At 31.2% G+C, this 11338-nt stretch overlaps 1 long non-coding RNA gene across 1 annotated transcript; it reads left to right on the forward strand.

Annotated features, from left to right (window-relative positions):
- Positions 1-1141: 1141 nt before the first annotated feature.
- Positions 1142-2889, forward strand: LOC134696634 (uncharacterized). Its single transcript, XR_010102976.1, has 3 exons — positions 1142-1204; positions 1315-1376; positions 2787-2889. It is a non-coding gene; the product is annotated as an uncharacterized LOC134696634 (long non-coding RNA).
- The last annotated feature ends 8449 nt before the right edge of the window (positions 2890-11338 follow it).

The raw sequence follows: 11338 nt of genomic DNA on the forward strand, positions 1-11338 counted from the left end.
GCGGTTAAACCGTTCATAAAAATAAAAAAATATGTCGACCCGATCGATCATCAAGCTTTAGTTATCTATCTTTAAATAATACGTCTTTATTTATGTTATTGAACCGGTAATTATAAACACACCACACTCTGCAAAGGTGTTATTGATCTCAAATTATTGTTTCGTAAATTAAAATGTCACATACGAATGCACAATTTTGCTTTATTTATTTATAATGTAAAAAATTTATTCATTATATGTTCCTACAAAGGAAGTGGCAATCCATATATGCTTTACCGTAAGCTATTACAGACTTCATTGAGTGAATGGGCATTAACTATCTTTTAAAAAGGTAGAAACTTGATCTTAACTATTCTCGGGAACGAAATCAGTAGCTTATGCATATTGTGTGTTTCTACAATCTACAATATTTGGATTTGTAATGTCAGGAAATTTTACTGTAGCAAATTTTTGTAAGCTTTTTATATGTTAGTAAATGAATCAACTTGTCTTTTTTTAGTCTTTAACTGGAAAGTTTTTTTTTCAAATATCAAAGTATTATAGAATGTTTTGTCAAACTTTTATGAAAATTAAACGTGCTAAATAGGTTTAAGTCAAGGTGTTTGGTACCACCTTTAGATCAGATATATAGTGTAGTTCACTTTAGGAAAGAAGTTAAAGAATTAAAAATAGAACTGTCATTCGCTGTCATTCAACAGTAATGTATTTTGCGCACAACTTCTTATCAAATTTAATTATTTTGTTTAAATTTCTATCTACCAAACATGTAAATTGACGTTGACTATAAAAAGTGAACAGTAAAGTTTATTGCATGATGTTCATAATCGAAAAAGAAAAATGTAAATTAGCGTTATTGTCATGAAGCGTGAACTACATTGGGATATACAAATTAACAATCATTAAATTGATTATATGGCGGAATTAATGTTTAACAAGTGACACAGGAAGTGATTTTCAAAATAATATTTTTTTTTGTCCAATTTCAATCAATAACTTCCGTTATAGGTTTATTTCACAGATAGGGGATTGGTTTTTTATTTTATGAAACTAGATTAATTATTAATATCATGCTTTTACAATATTTCCTGATTATCAATTTATCAATTATGATGCAGATTTATATATTTCTTGTCATATTGTCTGTCAATTTCTCTCGCATGAAGGGGACGAATACAACCTTCAAAAGATGTGAAACAAAATTTAGGTGATTATTACTGCTTTGTTTTGAAACAAAATGTGTAACAAGCGTGGGATGATAGTTTAACATACATATAATACTTTATCAATTGAATAACATTGTTATTTTCTTTGAAGGAATGGTACAACTAAGGTCCACTGCTGCGATAATCACGAAACTAAAAATGGATTATGCGTTGGTAAGTATGATATGACTTATGAATTTGCAGTTTATGTTTGTCTTTACTTTTTATGCACAATAATACATGTACTTCAATCTACAAAACAAACCACCAATAACAAGCACTCAAGCAAAGGGTCAAACAAAGTGGCATACACCAAATGAACTTGGTAATTTGAAATAGTGCGTACACATAATCAGGTGACGATACAACGAATACAAACTCACAAGTTCAAAACGATCAATAATAATCTACAAAAAAAACTGCATGGTCTGAAAAAAATAGCCATATAAAAACGGGGTTGCTTTTTGATGCATCAGAAATCTTAAGGTTATTAGATTCTGTTGAAAATGAACAAGGAATTAAAAACGTAATATATGTGTATCGTTAGCGAGGATAACAATTTGGCTTATGATCGATACATTAAGCTACATCCATTTGTTGCATGTAAAATAAGTTTTGAAACCGTCAGGCCATCGGTAGATGATCTGTTTTCAACTTATCTATAAAAATATTGCACTCCGTGTTAAATTCATGGAATTTTTAGTGTCGAAATTGCAACAACATACAGGTTAAGATTATTGCAAAAATTACGAGCAACAATAATTCAAATATAACGTTCGCTAAAATAAGTTTCACTTCAACATATTATAGCAAACTGTATAACTACGGGAATGCCGAAAAAGAGGGACGAAAGATACCAGAGGAGAGACAATTGTTGACAGTGTTATTTTTACGTTAACCATTATTAATTGTTAGACAATGTATTTGTTTCTCAACTAACAAGCGACATGTTTAACGTTCTAAGATTGTAAACCAGCAAAGTTGTCCGCTCTGTTAAATATAACACTGTGACATTTTACAAAGTAGGCGGTTTTTGAATGTACGACACGAGACGTTTGTCATGTCGAAGAAAAATATCTCAATTTTGTTTTAATTCATGCGATTCTTTGTTTATTTACATCGATTTGGAGTGCATAAATGAAATTCTATCAATGTATGTTTACCACTGACGATAATTTATTCACCTGATTAGAAATATTTTGATATTGTGACAGACTCTCTATCTTTCTAAGTCAATTAATAATAGCATTTAAATAATGCATTCTTTTTATTTAAAAAAGAAGCCATATGAAAGAATATTCAAACAATATAAACATTATACCGAAAAGCAAAAGAAAAAAAAACACGGTTGCTTATAAAAGTGCACAAAAACCTTGCATGATAAACTGGTATAAACATATCATTGTTCCGCGAGTACAACAGTATGAACAAAATCTGGTTTTCTTGTGAATGTTTAAATGCAACAAAACAACTCTTATAGAAGCTATGTTTTTAATTTGCTATTTCTAAAACAATTTTATATTATGATATAAAAGCACATAATGACCATCGAAGTGAACAATAATATAACATATTATACCCTAGAATGTACAACTGGATTTATATCTGATATGGGCGAACTTTGCCAACCATGTGGTATTGGGTTGTACGGCAGAAAATGTGGCGACTTATGCAAATGTAATGCAAATGAGATGTAAGTATTAATTGATTGATTTCGAGTGGTTATGTTAATATCTGCGATGTACGAAGTTATAGTGATGTGCAAATTAATAAAAACAATGCCATGCGTAAATAGTTATTAAAGGTACCAGGATTATACTTTAATACGGCAGATGCGAGTAAGTTCTTAGCATGCTCCTAGATAAAATCTTTATTTTGGACTTTTTTCTTTGGGGGTGGGGGGTTACCATTATCATAAAATTACTGTATAATACATCCGTGAATCACTCTAACAAATATCTTTTTGATATATTTAGCTAATATTAAGTTAGGTTTCAGAATTTTAATAGGTTGTTGGTTGTACTTAAACAAGCTAAAAATATTTTTCCAACTATGAAAATGTTATGAACATACTATGCATCGCAATGTACATGTTCCGGACCATATGAGTATTTGGACCATACGCGTATGGTCATGACCATATGGATATATACTCATATGGTCCGACCATACGCGTATAGTCCGATTACTTTAAATACTTCTAAACTCTTCATATGGTATGGCCATTCCTTAAAAATACGCTATCATATAGGTCGTTTTATTATCATCTTATAATAAAGAGATTAACTGAGTAAAAATAAGCAGTTTCACATAGTAAATTTTACTACCTAGTCAAAACTATAAATAACTTCCAAAAATTTCTCAATAAACTGTTACACAAGAAGTCACTGGCAAGGAACATATTTTATTTAAGTTGTTTTGTGAATATGGTGTACTGTAGTCATATTATGATATTTCAATATAGAGCTTTCTAAACACCGTAGACACATCGGAATAACCCAAAACCTCGGCATTACTGCACGCAGCTGCAAAGAAGTCTATCTTTTCATTTGCAAACAAAAGGTTTAACTGAAAAGGATCGTGCACAACCATGACGTGCAAATGCGAAAAAAGTTATGTTACCGTGTGGAAGTAAATGTCACCATAAGCCTACATGAAAGAATGTAATAAGCAATGAAAATTAACTTTGGCATCAATATGTAATTTTAACGTAGCCTTTAAAATAATACATTGTCATGTAACCATCATTGTTTTTTTAAATAAAGTTTATTGTATTATTTAAACGTTTCACTTTATAATGCATATTTGAAAAAAAAACCTATATGGTCAACATACTCATATGATCCGGCCCGTTGATAACCATACGAGTATATACTCATATGGTTCGACCATACGCGTATGTTCCAAATACTCGTATGGTCCGGAACATACACACAATGAATCGCAATGAAGGAAATGTTTTGGCCTAGGCATTTCATTTTTATTTTGTTTTATAGTTATACTTTGAATCAAATATTTTTTCCGATTCCACATACATAATTTTAACTGTTTCGACTTACTTTCAGATGCAATCATGTCATAGGATGTTTAAATTTTACATATGAGGTATCAAGTATAAAACTAACTGAAGGTATATATTATATATAAGCTTGAATGGCTTTAATTACTAACATACAGGGTACTTAGAAGGGACAAACGATACCAAAGGGACAGTTAAATTCATAGATCGAAAATAAACTGACAACACTATGGCTAAGAAAGAAGACAAACAGACAAATGATAGTACACAATACTGTAAGGCTAAGCAACACGAAACCAACAAAAAACTAGGGGTGATATTAGATGGTCCGGAAGGGTAAAGTCATTTTCATGTTTGCTTTGAAACAATAGTCTACCGGTAAGCCAGCCCGTTATAATTTATAATGGTGTTGTATGATTAATGTACAAAACTGTAAAAATGCTTATATTCTGTTTCAGGCTATATCTCTGACATATAATTTGGAAGACTAATTAAATATTTGTTTAAGATTACCGCTTTTACATTAAAAAAGACATTGGAAGATAGGCTATATCTAAACAAAATGGTTTTGACCGTGGTCAATCGAACTAGGGTATATCCTTAACAGAGTTTACTCCATATGTGTTGTGTGCGCACCATGCTAATAAAACACAACGTTCAACGAAGCAACTAGAACATTTATAATAGTAGGGATCTTATTCTAATAATATAGGATGTTTGAATATCTCATCACAAGATTAAACGAAGTATATATTGAGAAAAAAGTTAAAGTAATTGTTGATCCACTACTAAACAACAAATCGTGTATCTCTAAGTAGAAACCAAATTCAAGATGTTTATGATATATGGTTGTTCGACGATCTTAAACCAACACCATAAAAGGGAAAATGAAAATGCAACCATAAAAATATATGATACACAGTTTAAAACAAAAATAATATAATGAATTTAGCAAAATTCATAAAGATTATTAGTTGATCATGTATGCTTTAACTGTACTTGAAAGTACCAATGAATTTATGCTGTGACTTTCGAGCTATACGTAATGTTATATGAAACATTTATAAGACTATGGTATAATACCCCCATTGATTTCCCTCTATAAGTATTTGTTAAATTTGCACTTTTAAAAAAATGTGCAGAAATTATCTTTGTTTCAAATAAAGAATTACTTTGCATGAGTAAAGTTTTATCCTGTCAAGTGCTATAGAAAAAATTTCACATAACATTTCATTGCAAATAAGAAAATAACCATCACTGGAAGTTAACCAATAAAAGTTCTCCTCTTATTTAATCTATGTACAAGGTTTAGTAACCATGTAACCTCAAGTTTACAAAATATTCTATAGAAATCCCAAATAAAAATAATAATGGTGCTTTAGAATACCCAAGACATATGTTTATGACACAGAAATGTTTTACTGCAATAAAATGTAGGATAAATTACCTATAACTGTCAAATTCAAGGGAATTTTTTTTTTCGACATATTTTCGTATACAACCGGATGTGTATTACACCTAAAGAAGACATTATAGACTTAATGTGACTTTTTTCCTTTGTAATCTGGTTATTTCAAGCATTTCTGTCATTATTTGTCATAATCAGTTCAAGAGAAAAATCTAGTATAATGAAAGACGACATCTACAGCGATTCGAGCAAAATTTCTTCGACAAATCCAAATTAAGCCGAATCAAGATAGAATATAACGTGGACCAATAAATGATCAAATATTTATATCATCTGCCTACAAACAGTTAAATATGAGACAAAAGATGATTTAAGGAAGATAAATAATACTAATGGACCTCTTTGTCTTCTTTTTAAGGTCTCTTTTGGTCAGTTTAATTTCAACTCTTCGGGCCAATTAATAAAAGTAATGGGTTACTTTAATCATTTATGATAGAAATGTCAAAATAAATGAGTAATTGAAGTATTTTAGCAGAATTAACAATCCATATAAAAGTTTACTGTCTCCAGAGGAGGTTTCAATAAATCCTAACGTAAAAATTAAATTTACGCCGCGTTCCAGAGAGGGACATCAAAGGCTTCTCTTTTAGTGAATAATTTGTTGTTACAGCATTAAAAATAGTTTCAGTTACTTACAACTATATATTTGTTTAAAGTATTTCCTAGGAAAATATTCTATCGTACATTTAGCCGAATATAAGAAATAAGGAGATTCATTTTAAAAACTGTTATGTAATATGTAAACGTTCTTTTTTTACTTTTTACTTATAACAGGGAGCGGAAATACAGACAATGCAAAAACACAACCCGTCCAATCAGGTATATTACATTACCCGTTGTCACGTTTATAGCCATCACAGAAAATACTTGATATATCTGGCGTCACACTGCTCTAACGTGCAGAAGATCTTGTATACATCGTTTTTCTATCAATAATTATTGGTGTTTTATTGAACAGATTCCTTTCTATAATAGCAACATGTGTAGTCTATGCGTTTTACCATTTTTTGTTTTTGTATATGTCTTCGGTCATGTCCAGATTGGTCAGTGTCTGGTCTAAAATGTTTTGATTGCAGTCACAAGTAGTACTAATACGATTCTCCAAAATAATATACACCAAACATGTTAAAGGAAGGCTCATCCGCAGATTCTACATGTGATACACCGTTCGAAATTCAAATAATATTAATGCGTATTATTCTAGCTATAGCGTTGTTGTAACATTTTTATACAGACTCTGCAACAAATGCGTTTTGATAGACCAATGGTATCTAACAATTACCTTTTTTCTCTCTTTACTATTCATATTAAAGTAGAACAATGCAATAAACCGTTTCATTCGAAGTCAGAATCAATGTTCGTTTGTTTCATTAGTCAATGAATCAATAAAAATCTTGTTTATTGACTATTCCCATAATTAACTAAATAAAAATTGATGTTATCTTAAAGTAATCAAAATCGTTACAAATCATCAACTGTGTACGTACTAGCCACGAAACAAAAGAATGTTCTGTTATCCTCGCGTCTTCGCAGTTTTTCATATAAATACATGATATCCAGGTATATTTATCATGTTTATGATGTTTATTGAGAACATAAAAAAAGTTTAAAATTTGAATTATCAACATGTATAATATTAATGAAATTTGGTTTCGCACTCATGATAGAGAACAAAATAAAACATAACAATAAATCAACAATCTTACTGTGGGTTTAAACTTCTTTTGGATACGAGATACACAAAAAGAGAAAATGAATAATAAACAATAAAATTCAAGACAAGAAAGTACTGACCATGAAAATGAGTGTTTACAAGACAAAACGTGCTGCAATTCATACAGCTGATAACTGTTCATTCTGTCCTGTTTTCATTTAAGGATTACTGAAAACGGAGACGATTATATATATAGTTTGCACAAGTGTCGTTACTTTTGTATTGACCATGTGTTTGGTTACACTGAAACAGTACAGAAAAAGAAGGACACACATTAGTGGGCAGCCAGTTGTCAAAAATGAAAAGAAGGAGAATAATGGCAATGAACCAAACCAAGAGCAAGATTATAATGAAAGAGTGTATGATTCAATCGATGAGTCGCAAATAATTGAAATGCCAATTCGACATCCAGATAGTGTTGAAAGTTCTTTAGCTAAAGAGGACATCAAACCTTCTGATGGATATCTCAATCCTTATCAACCAATAGTACCTGACCCCTTAATCCATGATTATAGCAAAGTCAAACCTTTAGGCGATATTGATCTGCCGCAATACAGCAACGTCGAAGGCGGTCATGATTATCTTCACAGACTGGTAGAAAATGACGCAAAACAAAAAATGTCAGTTACGAGTTCCCCTTCATCATCATTTCTAAACAAGAAAAAGGAAATGAAGCGTTCGGACTATATCAGCATGCATTAATGTCGTTCAAAGCAATTGGATAAAACCCACGATTGATCGTCCAACATAAACTTTTCGAATTACAACTACAACGCTTTTTAACAGACATAAGTTTAAAGCAACTTTGTCAATTGAGGCAATGAGAAAAGCTGTTTTGTTTTGATTTAGCTACACTCAAAGTCAAATTCTTATTTGTTTCAAAAGATTTAAGTGTTTGCATTATTAAATTGCATCTTGAAAAACAAAATATTGATTTACTTAAAAGTACATTTTTTTACAAATAGGGGGGCAATGCTGTGGTTATAATTAAACTTGTTCCACATAGCATTATCTAAAGTTGTATAAAGATATAAGTATATTTAATGTGAAAGCCAATAAGAAAACTCTTCATCCTAGTCACAATTCTCTAGATTGAACCATTATAAGTCAAAGTATGGCCTTCAGCACGGAGCCCTATCGCACGCCGAACAGCCTGACACCATTCTTTCATGAACTAAGAAATAAATTTCTTCGAATATCCCACATTTAATCATTTTCAAGCAGACAGTACAATTCTCGCCCTTTCTTGTTATCGATAATGAATGCATGGTTTATTTTGTCTTGTTATTAATTTTTGGTTTTGACTAATGAAAGATTAGTCAAAATTCTCCCACTGAGTTGATAATATTATTATTTTGAATAGAAGTTACTTTGGTTAATGAAATATTGATATCATTTACCTAGAAACTTTGATACTAACAAATAGCGACACTCTAATGAGGATCCTGCTCCACATGTTATACATGTGGAGCAGGATCTGCTTATCCTTCCGGAGCACCTGAGATCACCCCTAGTTTTTTGTGGGGTTCTTGTTGCTTATTCTTTAGTTGTCTATGTTGTGTTATGTGTTCTATTGTTTATCTGCTTGTCTTTTTTAGTTTAAGACAGGCGTTGTTAGTTTATTTTCGATTTTTGAGTTTGACTGTCCCTCTGGTATCTTTCGTCCATCTTTTATACGGTGGTCATGAGTTGAATCATTTTTCTTGTTGTATCGTATACGTAGTGTATTGTATCACCGTTTTTATAAATGTTTAGACTCAGAGGTGCGATGGTCATGCAAAAATGCAATGGTCTGTGATAAATTACAATGGTCCTTTCGCTAAGCTGCGATGGTCTACAATTAAGGTATATATGATGAGTTTTTTGCAACCACTGCGTTCTTGTCACTTCTGGTAGAGTTGTTATTCCCTAAGGGTCACCAGCTCAGTTGTCAGCACTTCTGTGTTGACATTAATTATCATTGACATTTTTATGATAATAAATTAACTGTTTACAAAATTTTGATTTTTTGAAATTATCCGGCTTTTCTACCTCAGGAATAGATTGCCTGAGCTATAGTTGGCAAACCTTTTAGGAATTTGTAGTCCTTAATGCTCTTCAACTTCGTACTGTATGTGGCCTTTTACATTTTTTGATTCGAGTGAGTCTTTTGTGGACGAACACGTGCGTCTAGCGCAAATATAACTGCAATTCTGGTATCTATGATAAGTTTATATACATGACACGTAATGGCTAGTTTAAAATTTGCAGATGTGCAATTATGACGGGAGTTTGCATTCTTATTGGTTAATCTAAAAATATCAAAATTTCCATATGTTTCTGTTGCATTATAAAATAACTAAATGAAGTAAAAATAAAGTTGTTACGATAGTATTAACGACTGCTAACTTTTATCGAAGACAATTTGACCTACAGAATTAGACTATTTACCGGATTTGTAATCACATAAGCAACACGACGGGTGCCGCATGTGGAGCAGGATCTGCTTACCCTTCCGGAGCACATGAGATCACCCCTAGTTTTTGGTGGGGTTCGTGTTGTTTATTCTTTAGTTTTCTATGTTGTGTCATGTGTACTATTGTTTTTCTGTTTGTCTTTTTTCATTTTTAGCCATGGCGTTGTCAGTTTGTTTTAGATTTATGAGTTTGACTGTCCCTTTGGTATCTTTCGTCCCTCTTTTACAAATTACTCTACAACGTAACAGTGTGGGATGAAAATATAATCATTATTGATGAACTAACAAATACATTTCTTCGACAATCCTTATTTTTTTTTAAAGCTGCTTTAAGCAAACCATTGAATTATGCGTCAACATCCGTTAATGCAAAATAATGAAAATATTATTTATTTTAACCATTGCACTTCTGCGAGATCCAAAAACCACGTCAAACGATTGCATTTCAGCGTGTCTAGCGCAGTTTATATAACCATTGAGGTTAAGAGTCTAATATATGAATGGAATGGTTTTTTATGAGTTGTAAAGTGTCACTGATCAAAGTTAAGTTTGTTTTTGGTTAAAAGCAAAAAATAGCACACATAACATAGCACTATAAGTTTTGAACGTCCGTAGCTTCCATACCTACATTGGAAACGCACAGAGTACATATTTGATAGGCAACACATGTAGGAATACTTTTAAAAAGGATTAAAATATCGTTAACACTATTGACAACTTTTTTTATATATATATATTTTTTACATTTTATTATAAGTAACGTTTTACATTTTAAGAAATGATTCTAGTCAAGAACCCAATTGCATATGGTAAAAAATGATGCAATCATATGACGTACAAATGACACTAGTGGCCATTGGCTGTTATCTGCTCTTTGTTCGAGTTGTTGTTTCTTTGACATATTCCTCCATTAGCATTCTCAATTTTATACTATAAATGTGTTTATCAAACTTAATAGAATTTTGTGGTTGTACAATAAAATAGCGGAAGCAGACTAAGTACCTCCTGCTATAAATGCATCACGCGCAATTCAAATCCACATTCAGGTAATAAATTACAATCAAGAAGTAACAAGGAAAGTTATCAATAATGCTCGTAATACATTGTAATATTGTAATATTATTTGCAAAAATTACTAGAAAAAAAAAATCTAACATCTACTTTATATAAATGCAGGAAAATACGAACTTGTGAATGTTAACGAACAATTTTATTTCTTTGGAGAAAAAAAAACAACATTGAAATGTTATACTTTTAGCCCTGATAAATCGAATAAACTAATACCAACCGCAGTAATTAAAGAACTTAGTGTTATGCTGAATTCTTGATGTTAAGTCCTTAACATCTTTGCATCAAGTTTCAATGGGCTATAAACCATATCGCAATAGCTATATATGGAGAAAAGTTTTCAGAATATTTTGTTGGACTGAATTTGCATACGATAGGCCCTGAATGTTCAAAATGTGGAATTACCGTCCTT

The sequence above is a fragment of the Mytilus trossulus genome, chromosome 14, assembly GCF_036588685.1.
Source record: "Mytilus trossulus isolate FHL-02 chromosome 14, PNRI_Mtr1.1.1.hap1, whole genome shotgun sequence".
Classification (NCBI taxonomy): Eukaryota; Metazoa; Mollusca; class Bivalvia; order Mytilida; family Mytilidae; genus Mytilus; species Mytilus trossulus.